We start from the raw sequence: 26,012 nt of genomic DNA on the forward strand, positions 1-26,012 counted from the left end.
TAGAAGTCAATAACCATCAGAGGCTTAGAAAATTCACAAACACCTGGAAGTTAAAAATGAGGGGGAGATGAAAACATTCCTGGATAATCAAAAGCTGAGGGACTTCATCACCAGTAGATCAGTCCTATAAGAAATGCTAAAGGGAATTGAGCAGGCTGAAAGGAAGGAACACTAAATAATTGACTGAAACCACATGAAGAAATAAAGATTTCCAGTAAAGATCATATGGTAAATATAAATACCAAAACTACTGTATTTTTGATTTGTAACTCCACTATTTGCTTCCTACAGGATCTAAAATACATAAAGTGTAATGGTAAATCAGTGTTTTTGGACTCAATGTAAAATATGTAATTTTTGACAAGAACTACATAAAGGTGGGGGGATGGAGGAGTATAGGGTCATAGTTTATGTGTTCTATTGAAGTTAAGTTGGTATCAAAGAAAACACAATTGTTATAGACTCAAGATATTAAATTTAAGCCCCATGGTAAACACAAAGTATCAGAGAATATGATCATAGAGATGAAAATTAGAGTGTGGGTTATGAGAAGTGGTGGCAAGGGCAATGGGGAGTTAATAGAAAATGAGTCTAGGGTTTCTGTTTGGGGTGAAGGGAAATTTCTAGTAATGGATGGTGGGAAGATGATGGCATTGCAACATTGTGAATGTGATTAATGACACTAAATGGAATGCTTGGCAGGGGTTGGAATGGGAAGATTTATGCTGTAGATATGTTTCCACAATTGAAACAAAAGACAGTCTAAATAGATAATGACAATTAAATGCCATAGATGGTCCTGGATGAGATCTAGGAATAAAGGAGAAAAGGCTCAAAAGGACACAATTGGGACATAAGGAAAAAAATTAAATATGGAATGTAAGCTTTATATCAATGTTAAATTTCTTGAACTTCTTAACTACATTTAATGTGATTACATAAATGAATATTCTTGTTCATAGGAAATGTATATGTGAATTATATTATTTGTTCAAGGATGTGTGCAACTTGCTCTCATACGTTCAGAAGACAGAGCAATAGATGATGGGTGATATATATATGGAGGGAAAGAAAGAAATGGTAAAGTGAGAAAATATTTTGGTAGATTGGGGGATCAGTGGAGGGGGTTGGAATATTCTGGAGTTCTCTGTATGGGGTTTGTATTATTTTTGCAACTGTTCCTGTAAGTTTGAATTTATTTCAAAATAAAAAAAAATGCTGAAGATAAGCAGAAAGTCCTGAAAGCAGGAAGAGAGAAGCAATTCATCACATGCAAGGGAAACTTCATAAGACTAAGTACTGACTGTTCAGCAGGCACCATGGAGGTAAGGAGGCAGTGGTATGACATATTCAAGATTCTGAAAGAGAAAAAATTTCAGCCATGAATTCTTTATCCAGCAAAGTACTCCTTCAAAATTGAGGAAAGTTTAAAATTTTCATAGACAAACAAATGCTGAGAGAATTTGTTAACAAGAGATCTGAACTGCAAGGAATATTAAAAGGAGTCCTACCTGATGATAATAAAAGAAAGGAGAGACAGGTCTGGAGAAGGACAGAGAACTGAAGAATATTAGTAAGGCTAACTTAAAGGAAAAAATAGAGAGAGGGAAAAATCTGACAAATAAAAACCAAAGGATAAGGTGGTTTGTTGAAGAACTGCTTTCTCATTAAAATCTCTGAATCTTAATGGATTAAACTCCCCAATTAAAATATACATGGGCAGAATAGATTAAAAAATATGATCCATCAATATGCTGTTAACAAGAGACTCATATTAGACCCAGTGACACAAAGAGATTGAAAATGAAAGAATGGAAAAAATATTCTATGCAAGCTACAGCCAAAAGAAACCAGGAGTGATGTGCTTACAGACATAGGGGACTGTTGGTTTAATGACCTGAGCCCTCTACCACAGGACTTGCCCTTGGGAAGACTGTTGCTGCAAAGGAGAGGCTAGGCCTCCCTACAATTGTGCCTAAGAGCCTCCTCCCGAATGCCTCTTTGTTGCTCAGATGTGGCCTTCTCTCTGTAGCTAAGCCAACTTGGCAGGTGAAATCACTGCCCTCCCCTCTACATGGGATATGACACCCAGGGGAATGAATCTCCCTGGCAATGTGGAATATGACTCCTGGGGAGGATTCTAGACCCAGCATCATGGGATGGAGAATATCTTCTTGACCAAAAGGAGGATGTGAAAGGAAATGAAATAAGCTTCAGTGGCAGAGAGATTCCAAAAGGAGCCAAGAGGTCATTCTAGTGGGCACTCTTATGCACAATATAGACAACCCTTTTTAGGTTCCAATGAATTAGAGTAGCTAGCAGTAAATACCTGAAACTATCAAAGTACAACCCAGAACCCATGACTCTTGAAGATGATTATATAAAAATGTAGCTTATGAGAGGTAACAGTGTGATTGGGAAAGCCATATGCACCACACTCCCCTTTGTCTAGTTTATGGATGAATGAACAGAAAACTGGGGGAAGAAAAAGAAAAGGCACCCAGTGTTCCTTTTTACTTTAATTCTTCTTTTGCACTTTAATATTTATTCTTATTATTTTGTGTGTGTGGTAATGAAAATGTCAAAAACTTAATTTTGGTGATGAATGCACAACTATATAATGTTACTGTAAATAATTGAATGTATGCTTCGTTTTGTATGACTGCATGTTATGTGAATATATCTCAATAAAATGAAAAAAAAGCAGGGGTAGCAATACTAATATAAGGCAAAATTGTCTTTAAATTTGCAGATGTCAGAAGATACAAAGAAGGACATTATATATTAATAAAAAGGACAATTTACCAAGAAGAATTAACAATCATAAATATCCATGCATCCAATCAAGTTGCTCCAAAGTACATGAGAAAAATATGAAGGAAGCAAAAGATGTTTGTACAATAATAGTGGGAGCCTCCAAAACACCACTCTCTTCTATAGATAGAACAGAGGACCAAAAAGGAAACAGAGAACCTAAACAATGTAATGTATTAGACTTAATAGACATATAGAGTGTTACATCCCAAATTACCAGGATACACATTTTTCTCATTCACTCATGGGATGTTCCCCAGGATAGATCATATGCCAGGGCAAAAAGCAAGCCTCAAGAAATTTAAAAAGATTGAGATTATTTAAAGCACATTCTCTGACCATAGTGGAATGCAACTGGAATTCAATACAACCAATGAAAGAGAACATTCACAAATATGTGGAGGTTAAACAACACAATCCTAAAAAATCAGTGGGTCAAAGAAGAAATTCTAAGAGAAATTGATAAATATCTAGAGACAAATGAAATTGAGAACACAACATATCAAAGCCTATGATTGCAGTGAAGGTGGTGCTGAGGAGTAAATTCATTGTTCTAAACGCACATATTGAAAAGGAATAAAAAGCTAAAATCAAAGACCTAAATGAACAACTAAAGATGGTAGAGAATGATCAGCAAATTAACCCTAGAGCAAGTAGAAGAAGAGAAACAAAAAAGGATTGAAGCAGAAGTAAGTTATATGTAAAGAAAAAAAAAGAGAATAAATAAAACCAAAAATTTGTTCTTTGAGAAGATCAACAAGTTTGACAAACCCTTAGCTAGACTGACAAAGTCAAAAAGAGAGAAGCTCCAACTAAACAAAATCAGAAATGTGAGGGGGGACATTACTGTGGATTCCAAAGCAATTTAAAAAATCATAACAGGATAATATGAACATCTGTTTGCCAGCAAACTGGATAAGTTAGAGGAAATGGATTATTTCCTGGAAACACATGAACAGCTTAAACTGATCCAAGAATAAATAGAAGACCTCAACAAACCAATTACAAGAGATCCAATCAATCATCAAAAAGCTTCCTACAATTAAAACCCCAGGGCTAGAATGCTTCAGAGAGGAATTTTACAAACTTTCCAGAAAGAAGCTACACAATACCTGTTCAAACTCTTTCATAATAGTAAAGAAAAAGGAAAACTACCTAACTCATTTTATGAAGCAAACATTACTCTAATACCAACACCAGATAAAGATACTGAAAGAAAGAAAAACTAAAGGCTAATCTTCCTAATGTATATCAATACAAAAATTCTCAACAAAATCCTTGCAAATGAAATCCAATTAAAAGAATTATACACCATGAACAAATGGGGTTCATTCCAGGCATGCAAGAGTGATTCAACATGAGAAAATAAGTTTCATTACAAATTGAAAGGGAAAAATCAAATGATCTTCTTGATAGATGTTGAAAAACATTTGACAAAATTCAGCATCTTTTGTCATAAAATCAATCAGCATAATACTCAACAGTGAGAGACTGAAGGTCTTCCACATATGATTGGGAATGAGGCAAGGAGGCCCACTGTCACACCTATTATTCAACATCATGCTGTAAGTTACAGGCAGAGCAATCTGGCAAGACAAATAAATAAAATGCATCCAAATTGGAAGGGAAGAAAGAAAAGTGTCATTATTTGTAGATGATAGGAACATATATTTGGAAAATCCTAAGAAATAAACAACAAAGCTCCTTGAGCTAATAAACACAATCAGCAAAGTAGCAGGATACAAGATTAATGCACAAAGTCAGTAATGGTCCTATACACTAGAAGTGACCTAACTGAAGAGACACTAAAAGTAATTCCATTCACAATAGCTACAAAAACAGCAACAAAAACAAGCATCTAGGGATAACCTTAACTAAGGATGTAAAAGACCACTACACAGATAATTACAAAATTTTACATAAAGAAATCAAAAAGGACCTAAATAGGTAGAAAGATATTCCATGTCCATGCTTAGGAATGCTAAATGCCATTAAGTTATCGATTTCACCCAAACTCATCTACAGATTCAACACAATTCCAATCAAAATTCCAGCAAACTACTTTGCAGACTTGGAAAAACTTGTTATGAAATTTATTTGGAAGGGAAATGGGCCTCAAATTACTAAAAATATTTCAAAAAAGAAGAATGAAGTGGGAGGGCTTACACTTCCTGACTTTGAAGTCTAGTATAAAGCCACAGTAGTCAAAACAGAATGGTACTGGCACAAATATAGACATATTTATCAATGGACTAGATATGAGAGTTCTCAAATAGACACAAATCCATGGTGGACTGATTTTTGATAAGGCCTGCAAATAAATTGTTTGGGGACAGAACAGTCTCCTTATCAATGGGGCTGGGAGAAGTGGATATCCATATCTAAAAGATGGAAAGAGGACCCCCTACCTCACACCCTATACAAAAATTAACTCAAAGTGGGTCAAAGACCTCAATATAAGAGACAGTACCATAAAACTCCCAGAAGATACAGAGGAAACCATTTTCAATACCTAGTATTAAGAGGTAGCTTCTTAGACCTTAAACCCAAAGCACAAGCAACATAAGAAAAAATAGATAAAGGGAATGCCTCAAAAGCAAAATCTTCTTTATGTCAAATGACTTTGTCAAAAATGTAAAGAGACAGCAGACACAATGGTAGAAAATATTTGGAAACAATATATCTGATATGAGATGGATATCCAGCATATAAAAAGAAATCCTACAATTCAAGAACAATGGTACAAACAGCCCAATTATAAAATGGGCAAAAGATATGAAAAGACATTTTTCTGAAGAGGAAACTTAAATGGCTAAAAAGTTTATGAAAACATGTTCATCTTCATTAGCTATTAGGGCCATGCAAATCAAAACCACAATGAGATATCCTCTCACACCAACAAGAATGGCTACCTTTAAACACAAAGGAATCTACAAATGCTGGAGAGGATGTGGAGAAATTGGAACTCATTCATTGCTGGTGGGATGGTATAATGGTATAGCTGCTGTGGAAGACAGTTTGGCAGATCCTTAGTAAACTAGATTTTGAGTTACCCTATGATCTGGCAATTCCATTTCTCGGGATATACCCAGAATATCTGAAAGCAGTGACGTGAACAGACATATACTCTGATGTTCATAGTGGTATTGGTCACAATTACCAAGAGATGGAAACAATAAAAGTGTCCTTCAACAGATGAGTTGTTAAACAGTATGTGGTATATACTTATGATGGAATACTATGCAGCAGTAAGAAGGAACAAAGTCCAGAAACAAATGACAACATTGATGAACATTGAAAACATAATGCTGACTGAAATAAGTCAGAAACAAAAGGAGAGGTACTGTATGTTACCACTACTATTAACTCCCTGAACAATGTAAAATCAGTGTCTTATAATGGTAGAATATAGGGGACCTAGAGAAAGATAAAATCTAGTGAAGGGGTAATGATAACCTAATAATTATAGACATGATAATGAGGGTGAACTTAAAGGTATGGGAATGATCAGGGATGATGTTACTTCATTAATCAGATTATAAATATCAGTGCTGCATTGAAGAAGAACATGTTTGAAAGGGGTTGTTTAAAGGCATGTGTCCCACAGATTAGCACTACAAATATAAATATGTGTTTGCATGTTTTTAATTTTAACATATGATACTGGTGCAAACAGTTAACAACAGAGTGGTATATGGGAAAAAACACCCACTGCATATTATAAACTATATTCAATAGGAATATGTTACCTGTACTCCACTAATACTAGGGATGAATAATTAGAGTCTGATAAGAGCTTTGGAATGTTTTGTGTTATGATAATTGTTTAAAATTGAGAGTGATGATGATTTTACACCTAAGTGAAGATAACGTGAGGCACTGTTTTTGTATCTAGGACAGAATATATACTATGTGAAATTAGGAACCCTCTACTTACTATGACAAGCCTTTGATCTTTAGGCTTGCTCTTGTGAAACTTTTGGCTGTAAAGGGGATGCTAAGCCTACCTATAATTATGCTTAAGAGGCATCTCTGGGGAACCTCTTTTGTTGCTCAGATGTGGTCTTTCCCTCTCTAAGCCCAACTGTGCAAATAAATTTACTAACCACCACCAAACCCCCATTTGTGGGACATGACTCCCAGATGAATTAATCTCCCTGGTGACATGCAACATGGCTGGTTGCCAGTTATGAGCCTGACCCTGGAATCAAGGGATTGAAAATGACTTCTTGACCAAAAGGGGGAAAGATAGATTAAAAAAAATAAGGTTACAGTTGTTAAGAGATTTCCTATAGAGTAGAAAGGCTGTCCTTTTTCATGCAGGATGTTACTCTTACGCAAGCTCCAACTAGATATCCCAAATGACTACAGTATGCCAAACCCTAGTCAACAGTTGACCCAAAATACCTAGGTCCATGACTGAGATTCTTTAAAACTTTTACTCAGTAAGTTTATTTTTCAGAAACTTAAATCCTCCAGAGTGTTTGTATGCCAGGTAATTCCCAAAACCCAGAGGCAATGCTGTTCTGCAAGAATATCATCCAGAAGTAGCCCCCTTCTCCATCATGTTGTCACTCCTTTTCAATGTGAACAAGTTAGGATGGTCACTGCGTAGACATCCTTGAAGATCAAGAAAGTGATTAAATGAGAGGAATGGGTAGCAACAGACAAGATAGGATTCAACAAAGGATTATGAATAGTGAATCATATATACATATATGCTGGTGTATTGCAATACCAAGAAGGAAATAATGGACATGTTGGAACTGTAACCCATTACTTACTGTTAAATTTGCTCTATAGCTGCTCATTAAATTTCACTTTGAAAGTTATCACCTTTCTGTATATATGTTATATTTCACAATAAGTAAGAACTGAAAGTGTGGATCTGTAGCCCATAACATTCTTTGAAATTTACTATTCGTTAAATCATACTTTGAAAGTTATCACTGTTCTGTATATATGTTATATTTCAAAATAAAAATTGTAAAAATAAACAAACAAAAAACTCTAGAAGTAAATGTAGGGAAGTACATTCCAGATCTGTGCTAAGAGGTGGTTTCTTAGACTTGACACACAAAGAACAAGAAATGAAAGGAAAATCAGATAAATGAGACCTTCTCAAAACTGAATACTTTGGTGCTTCAAGGGACTTTCTCAAGAAAGTGAACAGACAGCCTACTTAATGGGAGAAAATATCTGGAAACCACATATCTGATAAGACAATATACAAGATATACAAAGAGATCCTACAAGCCAACAATAAGAAAGAATCAACCAGAGAGGATCCATGATGGTGACATAGAGAGGAGTGGAACAACTGAAAAAAAAAAAAAAAACAGAAACAACTAGTAAATAATCCAGAATAACTGCAGGGGGCAAACGTGACCATCCACTCATCATACACTAACCTGAATTGGGAGGATTGCCTGAGATCACAGCATAAAATCTGTAAGTAAGAACTGTGGCTCCAAATCAGGAGACCCCTCCTCCACAGCCTGAGCTACAAAGCCTCATGGTGCCAGAGAGAAGCTTTCTCCCAGCAAGCAAATATAGCTCAGCTGAGCTCCAGCTGGGGTTTTAATTAGCAAGTGTGAACTGTACAAATCCCCATCAAGTAGACAGAAGCTTTGGGTGATGATTGACCTTGGAGAACCGGAGGTCACCTTGGACTAGCTCTGTTCCTTTTTTGACTCAATGGAGAAAGCCTCAGCCATTTTCAGTTCCCAGTTCTGTGACCCAGACAGGGGTGTGGCACAGGCAGAGAGAGACCATTGAAATGCTAATGACCTCCCCCTAAGATGTCTATCTTCTCTAAGAGGAAAGGGGTGGGGCCCAGCTCTACTACCTGCCTTTCATTCAGAACTTACAGCAATCAAGAATTATAGGCTAATCTTTGCATCAGGCAGAGAGCACCCCTGCACAGCCCAGCAGCCCAGGGCTTCCCTTGAGGGATGATGCACGCTAGTGATGTAGAACAGCCTTCCCTCAGCAGAGGTCCTGGAAGATCACAGCTGAGAAGGGGGGTCCACTCAGAAACCCAGGGACACTAAGTCAATGCCAGTAGTTTGTGGGTCAGTGACAGAGAAAATCTGGGGCAAAACTGAAATGAAGGCTTAGACTCTTGCAACAGCCTTGAATCTCTGGGAACACCTGGGAGGTTTGAATATTAAAGCAGGCCTGCCTCCCTGACCACCCAGACACATGCACCATGTTCAGGGCAGACAGCTCCAATAACAAACCCGAACTGAGTTCACCAACTGAATCCCACAAAAATAATTTCCCCATGTACCACAGAGACAGAGTTGGGGAGAACTGACTTGAGGGGTATAGGTGACTTGCAGATGCCATCTGCTGGTTAGTTGGAGAAAGTGTATGCCACCAACTTGTATTTCTGAAGAATTAGATTGGTATTTTCTTTTTACAACTTGAAAGAACCCTATCAAGCAAAGCAAATGGCAAGAGGCCAAAAACAACAGAAAATCTTAATGCATACAATAAAACCAGAAAATACAGAGAACCTGATCCCAAACAACCAAATCAAAATATCAGAAGAGTCCCAGTACGTGGCACAATTAATCAAAGAACTACAATCAAGGAATGAAAACATGGCAAAGGATATAAAAGACATGAAGAAAACCATGGAAAAGGATAAAAGGGACATGAAGAAGACCCTAGAAGAGCATAAAGCAGAAACTGCAAGATCAAATTAAAAAAATAGAAGATCTTATGGAAATAAAAGAAATTGTTGACCAAATTAAAAAGACTCTGGATACTCATAATACAGGATTAGAGGAAGCTGAACAACGACTCAGTGTCCTAGAGGTCCACAGAACAGAAAATGAAAGAAAAAAAGAAAGAATGGAGAAAAAAATTGAAAAAATTGAAAAGGATCTCTGAGTCCTGTGTATGGGGTTTGTATTATTTTTGCAACTGTTCCTATAACTTTGAATTTATTTCAAAATGAAATGTAAAGAAAAAAAATCAACCAAATTGAAAAATGGGCAAAAGACTTGAATAGACATCTTTTCAAAGAGGATATTCAAATAGATTTTTAGCACATGAGAAGATATTGAAAATCACCAGTTATTAGGGAAATGGAAATCAAAACTGTGAGATACTATTTAACATCTACTAGAATGGCCAATATTAAAAACAAAACAAAACAGAAAAGTATAAGGGTTTGAGGAGATGTGAAGAACTAGCAACACTTATTCACCATTGGTTGCAAGGTAAAATGGTACAGCCGCTGTGGATGACAGTGGGCCAGTTCACAGGAAGCTAAATATAGAAATTTCATATGATCTGGCAACCCCCTGCTAGGTGTATACTCAGAAGCATGAAGGCAGGGAGGCAAACAGACATTTGCACATCAATGTTCATAGCTGCATTATTCACAATAGCCAAAAGACGGAAACAATGCAAGTGTCCATCCACCAATGAATGGTTAAATGAAATGTGGTATATACATACAATGGAATATTATTCAGCTGTAAGAACAAATGAAGTCTTGACACATGTGACAACATAGATGAACCTTGAGGATATTGTGTTCAGTGAAATAAATCAACACAAGAGGACAAGTATTGCATGACTTCACTAATATGAGCTAAACATAACTAGCAACATTGTGTTGCTAATATCTGGAATATACAACACCAGAAAATAGAATGAGAGCACAGAATGGGAGCTGGGGCTTAATTTGTGCAGAATTTGTAATAATGTTGATTGTAAATATTTGGAAATCGATAGAGGTGATGGTAGCATATTACAGTGGGTGCAATTAACAGTGATTATATGTTGGTGTGATTGTGGTTGAAAGGGTAAGTTTAGGGTTGTATGTCACCAGAAGGAAAGCTAGAGGATGAAACATGGGGCTGTATAACAAGGTGAATCTTGTGGTGGAAGATGAAGGTTGTTAAGAGTATAAATGTAAGAATGTTTTTCATGAACTTGAACAAATGTGCATATTACAAGGTGTTACAAGGTATTAATAATAGAGTGGTATTTGGGTAAAAATACACCTAAAGCAAACTATGCACTATAGTGAATATGTGAATATTCTTCCATCAACTGCAGAAAAAAAAAAAGAAACATTATGCTAAGCGAAGGAAACCAGACACAAAGTACATGTTGTTTGATTCCATTTCTATAACATGTAAACATGAAATTTATACAGATAGGGGTGGGGACAAGTGTTTGCTCTGAAAGAAATAGATTAGTGGCAACATAGAGCTGGAGAAGGATAGAAAGATTGAGAGGTGATTGCTAAGGGAAATGGGGTTTTTCTTTCTGGAGTAATGAAAATGTTCTGGGTGGTGATGAAAGTACACAACTATGAATATGCTAAAAGCTACTGATTGTACACTTTGGATGAGTTATATGGTATGCTCATATATTGCAATAAAACTGCTTTTTAAAAAAAAGAACACAGTACTGGCACAAGGACAGACATTTACATCAATGGAATAGAACTGAGAGCTCAGAAATCAACCCTCACATTTATGACTTCGAGAATTATCAGGAGGCCCACCCGCCGACTGGGACACACTCCAGACAGAGAAAGAGCCCGAGACAACTTCTCCTGGTCACCCGCGATGCCCAGTGTCGCTGCCTGCTGGCTCAAGGGTAATGGGCGTAGCGGCCGTGGCAGCGGTGGCAGCAAAGAACGGGTGTTAGCTAGTCGGCCCACCCAGTCAGCCCCCAAAACCTGCCAGGCGGAGCGCCACCGCCACCCTCTCGGCTTTGGTGCCATCACCAGGCTGCGTGACCGGGACAATCCGGCCAATGCTGCCGGCCTGCTGGAATTGTTTCATTGTCCGGTGGCCCTATCGCCTTCCAAGCTGGTTTCGCAGGAGCTCTGGAGAAAGTGATATAAAAGCAGCAGCCAGGTGGCACCCGACAACCGGCGCAGACGACAGCGGGACAGATGTGAATCGCAGGCTCCTGAGTTCCCGCTGCCGGGCGATTGGTCGCTGTGCTCTGTCCTGTTCCACTTCCTAGCGCATTGCTGCAGCCAAGTCAGCCAGAGCTCACCGGAGGTTTCTGCTTCTTACCTTCCCGAGATAGATTCCCTGGCGCGGCCTGAAACTGACCACCCAAGGGGACTTGGGATATTTTCCCGGGAAGGCTTTGGGACCCCGGGCTTGGGCTCGGGCGCAGACAAGGGGCGGATGGAAAATTTTCCAGAGTCTCAGGCGATGCTGTGAGGACATCCGAAAGGACGCAGAAAGTTTTTGGTGGGGGCCACCATCCCCTGAGTTGTTACCCGGCACCAGCGATGTGGTGTCTCACAAGGAGTGGGGCTCACGAGCAAGGCTGCCCTCAGGGGGAATGGGCAGACACCAAGGAAAATGCTCTCTTCCAGAAGTCCTGAGACACCTCTCAGGGAGGATAACCTTTCAGAAACGAGCTCCTTGAGCAAAGGCAAGCAGTAGCAGAAAAGCAGGAAAGAGAATGGATGGTGAAAGAAGACACAATGCTTTCCAAAGGAGCCACTGGTACCCTGATTTCGGACTCATGAGACAGTAGCATCTGCGTCAGGGAACCTCGGAGGTTATCCAGAGGATGGAGGAAAGAGGGAAACATCAACGCATGATGGAACACTGGATCGGGGTCCCTCCCTTCGTTACCTAAGTCCGGGAAGGCGCTCCGAGTGCACAGACAGAAAGGCCCGCCCGGCTCTAGCCAGCGGTCAGAGACCAATCGGGCGGTGCTGCTCACTGGATCTCCAGGTCATCCATGGGAGGATGGCTGCAAGAAAGTAGAGATTACAAGTTCAGGGAAGGGGGAGGGCGCAGAGGCGGTGCGGAGGGGGAAAAGTGATAGTTCCTATTCATTCTGCTAATAGAAAGCATCCAGGTGGAGAAAGTGAAACGAAAACCAACGGGTCCGATGAAAGAGTGAGGCGCCAGGTCTAAAGCAATTAAACTGATGAGATCAGTTGCTGCATGGACTTAACATGAATAACTCGATGACCTCAGGAAGGGGAACCCGTGTCAACAAAAGTAGAGAGACGCCCCTGCAGTGTCAGGCAGGACAAAGGTGTACCTGCGACAGGGGGCTGAGATTGTCCGCATTTATCCAGGTAGGCGGGTAGGCATGGAGGATGAGCTGAGGTCAGGGGATGTGCAAGCACAGTGAAACGCATTCCTCGGAGGTGGAGAACGAGCAGTAAAAAGGACAGAAAAGGAAAACCATCCGGGATCTGGGGAGGGTGTCCTTAAACACTGTGGGACGTGAGCATGATGCCCGGGAGGGGAGCCCACCAGGGCTAAGGGAGAGGGAGCCGGGTCGGGTCAGGACGGGCAGTCCTGGTCTGATGTGCAGCTTTGCTGGGAGGCTGTGAGTCACCCAGCTGGCCTGGCTCTGATCCTACCAGGCCCCCTCCCACTGCGTCTCCTAACTCTCATCTCCCACCCAGGCCCAGGCAAGGTGAATCACCCCCGCACTGCCTCCCTCCTCTGTGTTGTCCAACAATAACCCTCCTCCACTCAGCCTCACAGACCCCTACCCTCACACTCCCTGCTATAGCATAGGGAAGCTCTACCCACACCAAAAACGGAAGAGTAATCTGTAGGGTAAACAAGGAGATATCATGACTTGCCTATTAGAATGACAAAAATTGAAAAATCTGATAGTACTCATTGCCAGTGAAGATGAGGAATTTCAAAAACTCATTCATTGCTGGTAAGAATGCAAAACTGTACAGCCAATGTGGAAGACAGTTTCACAAGGTCTTGCCAAGGTAATCTAGTGGAACCACTCAGCCACAAGTGAATGCACTCCTAGTTACTCACCCAGGTTGTTTCAAAACTTACATCCACACAAAGATCAGCAGGTAAATATCTGTAATAGCTTTGTTCATAATTGCCAAACACAGGACACTTTGCCATGACAATATCCTTCAATAGGTAAATGTAGGGCCAAACTGGGGAACCTTCAAATATGTAATACTGGGGCCCAAGGGAGTGAGCCCTCACACCTCAAACACAGAGGACTTTTAAATCCATACTGTTCAATGAAAGAAGGCAACCTGAGAAGAACACACTGAGGACAAAGCATGGTTTCCTTCAACCCAATGCTTATATTCCACCCCCCTCTATTTCCTAGTCAGGGAAGGAAGAGAAGATGCACCCTAAGTGCACAGAGGTCTCACCAGGCACAAATAAAAAATGATTAAAACTGACTGGAACAAGGCCGTTATGCAAAGCACCGTATATCTCCGGTATATCTCTCCTAAGGGAACAACATGGGTATGTAAAGCTAATAAGCTGACAAACATAACAAAGCTTAGACACATGGAATATGGAATAATGATATTCTATAAACAGAATAGCCCATAACATGCAATGAATCTGAAAGCACAAAAGTAGAGAAAATGAAACTAAAAGAAATTGACTAAATGACAAATAGAATAAGGCGCCAGCTATGTATCACTCAATGACCCACCTTAGCAACTGCACAAAATGCAAATTGACTACATGCTTTAAGTAGAAGGCTGAACATTGTCAGAAGTGTAAGTGAAAACTAAAACACAAATAGGCTGCCTGAATGTCAGGCAAGACACCAAAAGTTGTTTATAAAATGGTAAAAGGTATACCAGGTGTCCCAGTGTGCTAATGCAGCTGTCATGCAAAATACCAGAAATGGATTGGCTTTTATAAAGAAGGTTTACTTGGTTACAAATTACAGTCTGAAGGCCACAAAAATGTTCAAATTAAGGAATCAGCATGAGTATACCTTCACTGAAGGAAAGCCAATGGCATCCGGAACACCTCTGTTAGCTGGGAAGTCATGTGATATCTGCTGATCCTTAGTTGTGTTCCAGCTCCTCTAAGCTCCTGTGCTTTCTTCAAAATGTTGCTCTCAGGGTGCTTTGTCCTTTCTCAGCTTCTCTGGAGCAAACACTGGCTAGCATCGCTAAAGTGTCAGTGGCTGTCTTCAAAATGTCTCTCTGAGCTGCTCTGAGGTCCTTCTGTTTGTGAGCTCTTTTTAGGACTTCAGTGATTAAATCAAGACCCACCCTATGGGCGTGGTGCATATCTCCCTGGAAATAAGCCAATCAAACATTTCACTAGCATTTGATTGAGTCACATTTCCATGGAAATACTCAATCAAAGGATGCCAACCTAATCAACACTAATATGTCTGCCCCCACAAGATTAAAAAACATGTCATTTTGGGCACACTAGTCTTTGGGACACTAGGGAAGCCAAGCCAAAGAAAGCAGCTCCAATGACATCCAACAAGGAGTCCCCAGACATTAGGAATGATGGTTAATAAAAAGGGAGAAGGGAATCAGGTCAGGTTTGGGTGAGCTGGGTCTGATGTGTGGGGTGTGGCCTTTGCAGAAGCCGTGCACTGTACTGCCCTATCCTGGTCCTGTCCAACCCCCATTCATGGACCCTGGCCTCTGGAAAACCTGCCCAAGCACCGCCTCCCTGCCCTGGGCATACTGTCCACTCCCGCACTCCCAGCATATTCCACACCCTCACCCCACCCCACCATGCCCCCGACTGCTTCAAGGGCACCTGAAAGGGTCCACTTTGCAGGCCCATGTGGTGGTGGTGCAGGGCCACAAGCCAGACAGGTGGCTGGAAGGCTGGCCTTTCCTTGTCTAGTTTAGACTCTGACTTAGAGAATGACTTTGGGAGACAGACTCCCCCTTGGGCCTGCCAGGACAGCTTGAGCCAGTTTGGGGTCCAGGGTGGGGATGGGGCATGGGAGATGGACTTGGAAAGTTTTCTGGGTACCTCTATGGACCTGGAAAGGTTTTGAATGTGGGTCAGCCTGGGGACACCCTGTAGGGACCTTCCAGGCTGACAGAGACCTGCAGAGTGAGGGCTGGAGCTGGAGGAAGTGACTGAGGGGCTTGTGAAATGAGGGAGGTTTGGGTGGGCCACTCACACGTGTGGTTTGTTTCTTTTTCTGGAAATGAAACTTGCCTTTTGGGAAGAACTTCAAAGTGACTCACAAATTTGGCAGGGGCTTGTGTGTTGGGGAGCTGAGGATGCATGTGTTTTTATTTTATTACCTCTTCTGGAAACAAAGCATATAGTTTGCCCAGGAACCACGACCAATTGACAGGCAGGTTGCAAAAGTGAAACCAACACTATCCCATGGGCAACCTCCCAAATACCGGGAATGGAAGAAGTGTTTTTAGAGGGGGATGTGCTTAGGAAGCGGAATCATTGTTCATCCTGTTCAGGAAATCTTACCTCACCTTGAATTTATGGAGACTTTATTTGGTGTCAGCACAAACAATGGTAACCAGGATGATAATAAATTTAAGCACAGTAGTTACTGATTCCATTTGGGAATGACTGACCACAAGGTTGGTGGATGACAACAATAAAAGAACAAATAAACTTGTTCATTCTTTTATTCATGCTATGACTAATAAGCCCAAGGGGAAAGAAGAATGAAACACAAACAGGGCTTGGGCTGAAGGGCCAGTCAAAACCCCATCTCCCGTTTAGAACAGAAGGTCCCCTCCCGCATTTGGGTTTTCCCCCTCACCATACATCCCTCCCCTTCACAAACACACACACATATGCACAGACTTACAGTCTGCCCACCTCATCTACAGCAGACATCTGGTGGGCCATCTGGCAGGAAGGCATTAGAAGGTTCTGAGTGCTGGGTCATGGTTGCCCACAGGCTGGACATCTTCACAGCCTCCTTAGATATGAGCATGGGCATGAGCAGGGATGACAAGGCTGAAGGGGAAATGATTTCTTCTTACAGGCTCCTCCATTCACCAATGGGTCACTCCTGAGCCTCTTCATGTCTAGCTGTCAGCCCTTCCTTTCTCCATGATGGATGTGCCTCAGTGACCTGAGTGAGGGGAAGGGAGAGGGGGGAGGGAGGGATGGAGAAAGAGACAGAGAGAAAGAGAGAGAGATGCTGTCTTAATTCAACTGCCTTCATAACTTGGGCTGCTCTATTCTCTACTCAACATCTGGTCAACATGACACTGCAAGAGAGCAATGGTCAGAGACTATTCTGCACCAGTGCCTAAGTCTGCTTTTGCAATGAACATCTGGTTGACTCATCACAACTGAGGAGAGCCTGTGGGGCCCATTGTCCCTAAGTCTGAGAGTCTGCTGGTTGACCTGGTACCCCTGCAGAAAGAGGGAGAATGCAAGGTCATAGACTGCATGTGTGGCCACAGGACCCAGGCCTGTGACTCTCCTGGGAAAGGGGCCACAGGCCAACTGGTTACACTAGTCCTCAATCTCACCTGCTACTCCCCTACCCCTTCCCAGACCAGGGAGAGCCCCAGTGGTGTAATGTGGGAAGGAAGGCAGACTGGCCTCTGGGTGGGTTCATGAGGCCCACCACCACCACCCATGCACCAGAATCAGGGTGGGATTGGCATGGTTGTACTCCATAACAAGTGGGAGGAGGAAGAGCAAGTCCCCCAGCTCAGACAAACCTTTGTGTGAAGGGCTGATTTTCAATAGATGGCAGCAAGGGAGCTGCTCTGCAACATAGGAAACCCCCAACCCAAAAGCAGGTCTTCTAGGAATGGTTTAGCACTAGGTTCCACACAGGCATGAAGTGCTTGATGGGCTAGGGGGCAGCTCCTTTTCCTGCACACATGGTATCCCAGCACTAGGGGCTTTCTGCAGGGACCCAGTCTGAAGGTGGAGTGGGAGGGAGAAGAATGAGTGAGGTGGGGTCGGTGGAGGCCTGGGGATAGGGACAGAACCCCCTCCACTGGTGTGCCTTACATCCCACTTCCCATGCAACAACCACAGCACAGCTGCACATGCACCAGCTGGGCTCCACTAGCTTGGCCATGATGCATGCCTCAGACGGAGCAATTAACTGGAAGTGCTGGGCTTGGGTCCAGAGTCATATGCTGCCTGGACACCTTGGGAATCCCCCAACACACACACACATCAGGCTGCCATCAGGGAGTTCCCTAATGCCAAGCTCTACCCAACCCCAGGACAGAGAGAAGAGGGGGAGAGCTTGTGAAGCTCCAGGAGGAAGGGAATGGCCACAGGGGTTGGCTGGGGTGGGGAAGCCCCAGGCTTGGTAATGGTGGTGGGGCAGCTGTGCCTCTCTAGACCCACTTCCTGCCCCAGCCAGACTGACCCAGCCCTTATCCTGAACTTATCAATCTGGCTCACAGACTTACATTATTCCAACATGCCAGAGGCTATTCACCTTGGACACCTGCTGCAAATATGGGTACAGCCAGGCATGAGATTTACACTCTCTTCACAGGATTCTCAAAGGCCATGGATAGCTCACCACAGGCCATCAGAACCACAACACTTTCCAAGTCAAAGGCCCCTCTTCCTGGGGAACCCATTCCAGGTTGCCCTGCCCTTCAGAAAGAAAAGAGAACTCCCTCCTGGGCTCCTGCTGGCTTCTCCAGGAGGGTTTTATTACTGCACTGGTTGTCTCATAGCACCCATCTCTGCCACTCCAGGTTCGGGGATCTGAACCTGACTTCCTTTCAATCTGTGGAAGGCAAGAGAGGCCACCACCAGTCTGTTAGGAAGGGTTCTTGCCCATCTCTCAGGACTGACTTACCCAGGTTTAACTGCTGTTCTCATGGAACACTCCTGCACTTTGGCCTTCAAGCTTCTCCTTTGAATATTTGCTACTACCACCAAGATCTGCACCTGCAGCAGTTCCGTCTGGCCCACACCCTAGGTTTCAAAGCTCACTCCTACTTGTCAGTTGCATAGCATCTGCTGGGATAGGGGATCAGAGTGCCTCTCTGGGGGCAGGGTCTGTCCCACTCTTGTTCTTCGCCAGTGTTTTGACTGCTGGCAATGGTGCTCCAGCACTATCCATTTTCAGGGCTAGTAGATTTGGCACGTGATTTGATACATATTCTTTAGCAGATTCTTACCTCCATGGCCACTGCCCTACTGTCTATATCAACCAACACATTTTCTGGGGTCTGATGAGCATAGGCATTGGGTGCCTTAACCTGGCATTTGGTTCATCCCACAGCACAAGTTCTGCTTACCAAAAGTGGCCCAGTAAGCACTTGCATTCCATGCAGGGCTCTATGCCAGTCTGCTGGGCTTCTTACCCATTTAAAGTTTGAGAATAGTTTGACCCCATTTTGGTCTCAAGACCTCTAATCATTTGCTTTACAGGATAAAACTGCATGAGCACCAGCTATTCTGAGGGAAACTTCAGAGGGAACCAGCTACTAAATGGTTATTAGACTGTTATCCCTATACCAGGGTTGGAGGACCAATTTGCACACCAAGACTGCTATGGACCTCCACCAGAGTTTACTCTGACTTTATAGTGCTCAGACATTGATCACCTTCTTTTGGGCCGTAACACACACACTTGTGTTCCACCTCCCAAGTGCAGAGGTGAGATATCATGAGCCTTCTGTGGAGTGGAAAGGTCTCCAGATTCCTCTTTGGCCAGTGAGTGGCATGGGCCTTCACCTTACACCACAGTGGCTTTCATGTGAGCCCCTGACTCATGCATGTGTTAGATTCTTTGTTCTCTGTTTCAGTACTGGTCATGTGGGTAGCTAATATCACTGAAGCTTGACTCACTTCACTCTGCTTGTTGTAGTGTGGCACCTAGAGAAACTCTCTGCATAGGGGTACATGTACTGACTGTGTGGAACACCAACCAGACAGTCTCTGGGTTGGGGTGTGTGTGAAGGCCTCCCACCAGACCCTGCTCTGCTCCCATTCACCAATTTGTTTGAGCTAGCAGCTGCAGTGAATGGAATTTAAAGTGAAAATTTGGTTCACAATTAGGGTGTCATCAAATTTTTGCTATTTCTAAAAATTCTGCCCCTGCTTTATATGCGAAGGTCTCCCTGTGGGCACACTGGCTGGAGTGTTCCAGTTCAGACCCTGAGAGTGTGGGGGTTGCTGGATCTAGGTATGCATATCCTCAATTCCACTGAGGTGGGAGGGGGCAGATCTCTTCCTGAGAAGTCACAGGGTTATTGTTCTCCAAGAGCATGGGGTACTTCTCTCCTCCCTAATCAGAACAAAAGCACAGAGTCTTATAGGGAAGGCACGTTTGTGAAGATGCCTCACAGAACTGAGTATCTCACAGAATACTCACCAATAAATGCAGGGCTGGGGCATTTCAATCTTGCTTTTACCCTCCTGCTTCCTGCCTTCACCTCTCAAACAATTACTGCACACAATCCTTGACTCCTGCTTCATCTTCAGAAGAGCTCAAAATAAGCAAGGTCCCTTAACATGCACATGCTGATTCTCTACACATCATCATTAAGAAATTGAGGCTCAGATGGGGCACTTCCCTGCCCAAGATGCACAACCAGCAACAGTGGGCCAACATTCTTATCCAGAGTAGAGGTTTTCATGATTGCATCATTCTCTGGGTGGGCAGGAGTATCTCATGTGATGTGAGGTGACAGGTGACAGGCATTGGTCTGAGTCATGGGCTTCAGGAGAGTATTGAAGCCAGGCAGGCAGGGGCATGTCTATGAGAAGTCAACATGAGACTCCATTCCCCTGGGGCTGAGAAGAATGACCCTAATATAGACAAGGCCTGGGAAAGCTCAGACTACCATCAGAAGGTAGAGGGGACTTGTACCTCCACAGAGAACCCAATGCCCAGTGTAGCCCAGGCTTCCAGGTCTTTGACCATGGCTGCAGTGAATGTTCTCCCCACATCCTTCCTTGGGGCCAGTCACCCAGGAGCACATTCCTGGTGGGAGCAGCTAGCAAATGCTCAGTGTTTGCAGAAGTCCATGCTCACCCATCTTGTGCTGGGCAGGCTTCAGCTAGAAGGGTTGCTGTGTTCCAGGGGATAAATTGCTGATCTTGGTTGTGGGGGAGGCTAGCCCCAATATCTCCTGCCATCACACTGGGTCATTATTCTCACACAGCTGCAAAGATGCCACATGACTCTGGGTTAAAGACAAACTTCCAGGTAAGGATAAACTGCTGATGACTTTCTAATCATTTCCGAGGCTAGGATGGGAAACATGTTCATTTTATGTCACAAGGTCTTAGTTCAGTTTCTTGTTAGCTTGTTAAATATAACTCTGCATTTCAGGCAACCCCCTTCCCAGTCATGAGCTAGAAACAGGTTGCAGATATCCCTTTATCTGTTGGTGGGTAGATGGGCTTAGCAGAAGGGTTTTGGCAATTGAGGTGATCTCTGTTTTCCCCATGCCAATGGCATGGAGCTGAAATAATGGGCTTTTCCAGCATCAAGGCAGGATAACAGGGGAATGAGAATGGTGGCCTTGGGTGGGGTTTCTGCTGGGACCTTTGTATCCACCATGTCCTTATGCATGACATGTGTCTCCCTGTGACCAAACCCCCCTTGCAAACTGGGTACAGGGTCAGGGGTCCTTATTGGCATGGAAAGGGATGTTCTTCCCTTTACCCAACAGTGTTCATTAAAGTCAAGTTTGGCCAGACCCAGTGCAAGCCCTGGGAGGACAATGGGGTGTCACACAGACATGGCCCTTGTCCCTCCCCCAGGATCATGCTATCTGGGGGAAGCCAGTGTCACATCAAAAATAAATCTAGACTTGATGAGGAGAGACTTTACTCAAAAGGGTATTGCAGATGGATAAAGGGACTATTGCAATAGGAGGCTCTGCAAATGGGCCTTCAAAACAGCCTTTCATCTGCACATAGCCCAGCTTCTGTGTGGACTGGGGCCAATCTACCAAGACCACTCTGCATCTTCCTGCCCAAAGTTCTCTGTGCAAACAGAGCAGCTGTCCCCACAGGTGCTGCCCCCAAAAGGCAAGGCATTGTTTCAAGGTGGGGACACCAGTAGTGACCCCACACAAGCTTTTCCTTTTCTGAGCTCCTGTCGTTTATCCACTGGGTTGGAAAATTCAGATTTTCTACCCTTTTCCCATCTCTCAAGTTGCTTTCTTGGCCCAACACTGAGGACCTGTGAAGAAGCCCCTGCTCATTCCAGGCCCATGGGGGATAGTGTCTTGGGTGAGGCAGTTGAGTTTTAGGGGGAGAGCCCAGTCACCTACCTGCCCTTGCCTTCTGCTTGAAGTTGTATGGGTGCTTCCTTCTTTGTTCATATCTCCACATCTCCACCATGGGAGATTCAGATCAGAGTTGGGGCAGGGGATGATTTCTGGAGTCCAAGACTAAGGAACAGAGGAACTCTGGCTCTTCACAGCAGGTTCTCTTGCTGACTCAGTTCTCCTAGCCCTGAAAGAGACACAGGCCCTTTGCTACCTGGGGCTGTGTCAATGAGAAGCTCTTCCCACTCTTCCTGGGCAAATTGGGATCCATGATCTATACAATCAGAGCCTGCCCCTCATTCTGAGGGGTCTGACAGCAGGGAACAGGCTAAACAGGGCTGCCCTCAACCACCCCTGATGGGTCTCATTGGAGGGAAACATCCCAGCTGGACTGGGGTGAAGGTGGAGTCTCTCTCAGACAGAGGACTTAGGAAGGGTATTGGGAAGGGACCTATGTTCTCATCACTTCATCCCAAATGACCTGAACTAGGGAAGAGGGAGCAGGGAGAAATAATTTGCAAATTCATGTTGCAATTAAGTTTTCCTATTGTGAGTGAAACACAGAAAGGAATTGGGCAGCTTCCTGGGCTCACAGTATCAAAAGCCCCTGCTCTTTCCTGCCCACAGAATGTCTGTTCCCTAATCACCTCTCAACTTCCCCATACTTTAAACTTAGGCCAGCCCCTGTCATCCCCACATTCACTGTCCAAACAGAGGAGACTGAGCTAGGAGTCTAATAAATGTGGAATGAGTAAAGGGCCTCCAAGTGGGCATCCCTACTCCCTGGAGTTCAGGAGCCTAATTTCCTCACCCTGGGTAGGTACAAATCTGCCTCCCAAGGTTCTCCTCATTCAGTGGGGCTGCTCATATCCTAGGCCTCTGGTACTGAATAGGGCTTTCCAGGGATGAAGAATTTCTTCTGGCCAACTCAGCATTCCCCACAGATAGGGACACTTTCCTCACTTTGTCCCTGCCACCACCCCAGCCCACCACCTTGTCAGGCACTTTGACTGCCTACAAAGGTTGGACTTGACTGAGATTTCTGAATTTAGGGGACATGTCCTACTTCCATGTTATAGTTCCTCTTTCTCCAAATTGACTCTTGTATAACTTAATGTGAATATTTTTAGTTCTAATCATGGAATGAGGATTTTTAAATGAACTGGGTTTTCATGGAGGTCAAATTCTCTGATTTGCTGGGATGAGAGGGGCCCTGTGTCCCTTCTGTTACTTTTTTTAAAAGAATTGCTTATTTACTGAACCTGGGGCATATAAGATATGCAACAAATTTTAAAATTACACCTTTTAATTCAATTTTGAAGTGTTTTCACATACCCAAAAATAATTTGCATGCAACAGTTGTCTTAAGGTGAAATACAGTCAGCTTATCAAAAAACTGTTGCAAGTATTTTCACCCAAGTTAAAAAATTGGTTATCCTGAACATGAAAACTTGTAACAAATTTAAATTAATTTTATAAAACCCATTCCTTGTAATATTCCCCTTGAAAAGATCCGAAAGAAAAATGTACAAGTAACAAATCTATGTCAGTTACAACATAATCCTGTATCATCCCCACACAAAAGCAGATGTTCCTTTAATTTTAAACCCATCATCAGAGACCAAGAGAGTCATTTCATTTTTTATACTTCACATGTACCAGAAATGAAAGACCCAAGAAAAACAGAGACAAAATCCTGGGTACTGACACTGACGTTCAGGACACTAATGAAATAGTGGCCCAAAATGCCAAAACTGGTCAAAAATAAAATAATGTGGTATATCAACCATTGCAATGCAATCCAAGAGGCTTTAACTCTTTGGCATCGGAAATCCAGATACTTCCAATTTTGTGAATACACACTTACTACATGCAAAGAGTGTAGAAAATGGACATGCCAGCACAAGAAGGAAAAGAGCTAGCATTTGCTGAAACATCCAGATAATTGGCTGTAATAGAGACTTCTTATGAGGTTAGGCACAAACCAAAAAATGGTTGCCAGTTGCTTGTATCATCAATTTAAGTGGAGGTGCTTGAGTATTAAGGTATAATGTAAAAATTTAATGGGGAGAATGTATGTTGCAGCAAGTCTTATCATTAAAGTAAAAACAAGAAAAGAAAGTATAAAAGTACCCAGCCATGATCTCATACTCCAAAGTCAGAGAGCTGTGCAATTAGGCTGGCAGAAAACGTGCAGATGCAGACTGTTTGTTTCTCATAAGTACTCAACAAAATGAATCTTCAATGACTCAAACAGCAGGAGAGGGATCCAAAGAATGCAGTCACTTTAGTGAGGTACTATCATCCTTTGTGCTGATTTCTTGAACAAACTGTGTTTACTTATGAAAACAAAAGAAAAAGAAGACATAAAATAGACTATATTCTTATATTTAATTTACAGTGTTTCTGTTCTGGAAGGACTGTATAGTGGAGGCAGAATTCAAATAAGAAATAATGCCCAAATGTCAAATTTTCATTATAACTTTCCTAAAAAGATCCTTCCCTCCTCATAACTATTAATAACAAAGAAACATAAGCTGTGAATGTACAGTTCAGAAAATAAAAACAGAGAAACTAGTGACATTATTTTGACCAAGGTGTTTGGTAAACATTGAGATATGTGAAAAAAGACATATGTGACAAAAGACATTTTAAACTTTCCAGACTTCAAAAAATCTTCAGTAGTAGATCTGTCCCAAAGTCATGACAACCAAAACACAAACTTCAAGGAAGTGTCAAAGGACCACTCTGATGTTTGAGTTGTCATTGATCACTCTGTATATTCTCCAAACTTCCATGTATTCCTGTTCATGCTTCACAGCTGTCATCACAACTGCAGCTCAATAATCATTTCTTCTAGCTTGTTCTGGTGGGCTTCTGTTTCCATGTCTTGCCCTTTTGGGGCCTCCCTAATATCAGTGGTGAATATTTCTATCTTTGAAGTCATGTTGGACTTCCTATTGCTAAAACAAAACTTGCATGTTCCAAATGTGTGAAAAGCAAATTATATTTCCCACTAGACTCTTAGTCTCCTTTAAAATTCCTTTATTGTCAGGCCCTGTAATCTTCATGTCCATGTCCAGGAAGCCACCCTTGGCCATCTCAAAGATGAGGCCCATCTTGCTGCCCAAGGTGATCTGCTTTGCTGGAGGAAGCACTCCATATCATGAACATCAATGCTAACAAAGTAGCCAAGTCCATGGCCAAGAGTGTGGAGAGGATCACCAGCAGCTCTACCAGTGTCACCATGGTGGGGCAAGGGCTGAGGCCAGGACCAGAAATGCAGCCTCTAGGACCACTGCTACTACTGCCTTCTCAGCTGCTTCTCCCTCAGATTTCTCTTGCTATTTAAGTGAGACATATATGTCCTCAGCAAGGGAGAGGTGTCTCTGAGCAATGGATGAGGTCCTTTATAAAGGACTAGGCCAGAACTTGCCCAGGGGGCCTCACAGGCTTAAAGCCTCCTGGGTGTCTGGGGAGCAGGGTTTTGTGGGTGGGACCAGAGGGGAACTGTGGCAGATATCAAAGCTCTGGGTCATCTGGGCAAATGCATTGCACTATTCAAATTCTTCTGGGGACTCCCTGCCCAGTGCCTCTGAATGGGACCTCCCAGGATCAGGGATTCCCAGTAACTTCCCTCTCTCTCACCAAGGACAAAGATGCCCAGCCCTCTGTCTCCCACACTGAGCCCAGCTTCTCCTGCAGTTGGAATATGCAAAGTCCCAAAGCACACTTCAACCTGAGCACTTAGGAGCCGGTCTCTTCCCATGTACCCCTGACTGAGTCTCTTGCTACCCAAGAAAGCCTGGGCATCCCTCTGAAGCACAGCCCCTCAAACAGCCATCATGGAGCTTGCATCTGTGGGAGATCAAGAGAACCCCTGAGGGCCACCTGCAAAGCTCCTAAGAGCTGTGCCCAGACCCTCCAGCACATCTCTGGCACAAGTCAAAATACAGTGATCCCAAGAAGGTGAGGAGTTCTGCAGGTGCTCCTGGACCTCTCATCACCCCCATCCCCAACCCCCTTTTGATGGGCCTGTACACATTGAATGGAGTGGAGGGCCCTGGCAGAAGAGCAGAGTGAGCATCCCTCTCCCCTGTAAGGAGGAGGTCCAGAGACATTCAGTTTGGAGGGGTCTTGGGGCAGGAGGGGACCACCCAGCTACCACTTCTTTCCAACACTCCCTGCTGCGGTAGCTACCTTCCAGGGATGA

The 26,012-nt window shown here is 43.2% G+C and overlaps 1 pseudogene; it reads right to left on the reverse strand.

Annotated features, from left to right (window-relative positions):
* Positions 1-24,450: 24,450 nt before the first annotated feature.
* LOC119524721 lies at positions 24,451-25,048 on the reverse strand (annotated as a pseudogene).
* Between the last annotated feature and the right edge of the window lie 964 nt (positions 25,049-26,012).

This window comes from Choloepus didactylus, assembly GCF_015220235.1.
Source record: "Choloepus didactylus isolate mChoDid1 chromosome 11 unlocalized genomic scaffold, mChoDid1.pri SUPER_11_unloc4, whole genome shotgun sequence".
Taxonomy (NCBI): domain Eukaryota; kingdom Metazoa; phylum Chordata; class Mammalia; order Pilosa; family Megalonychidae; genus Choloepus; species Choloepus didactylus.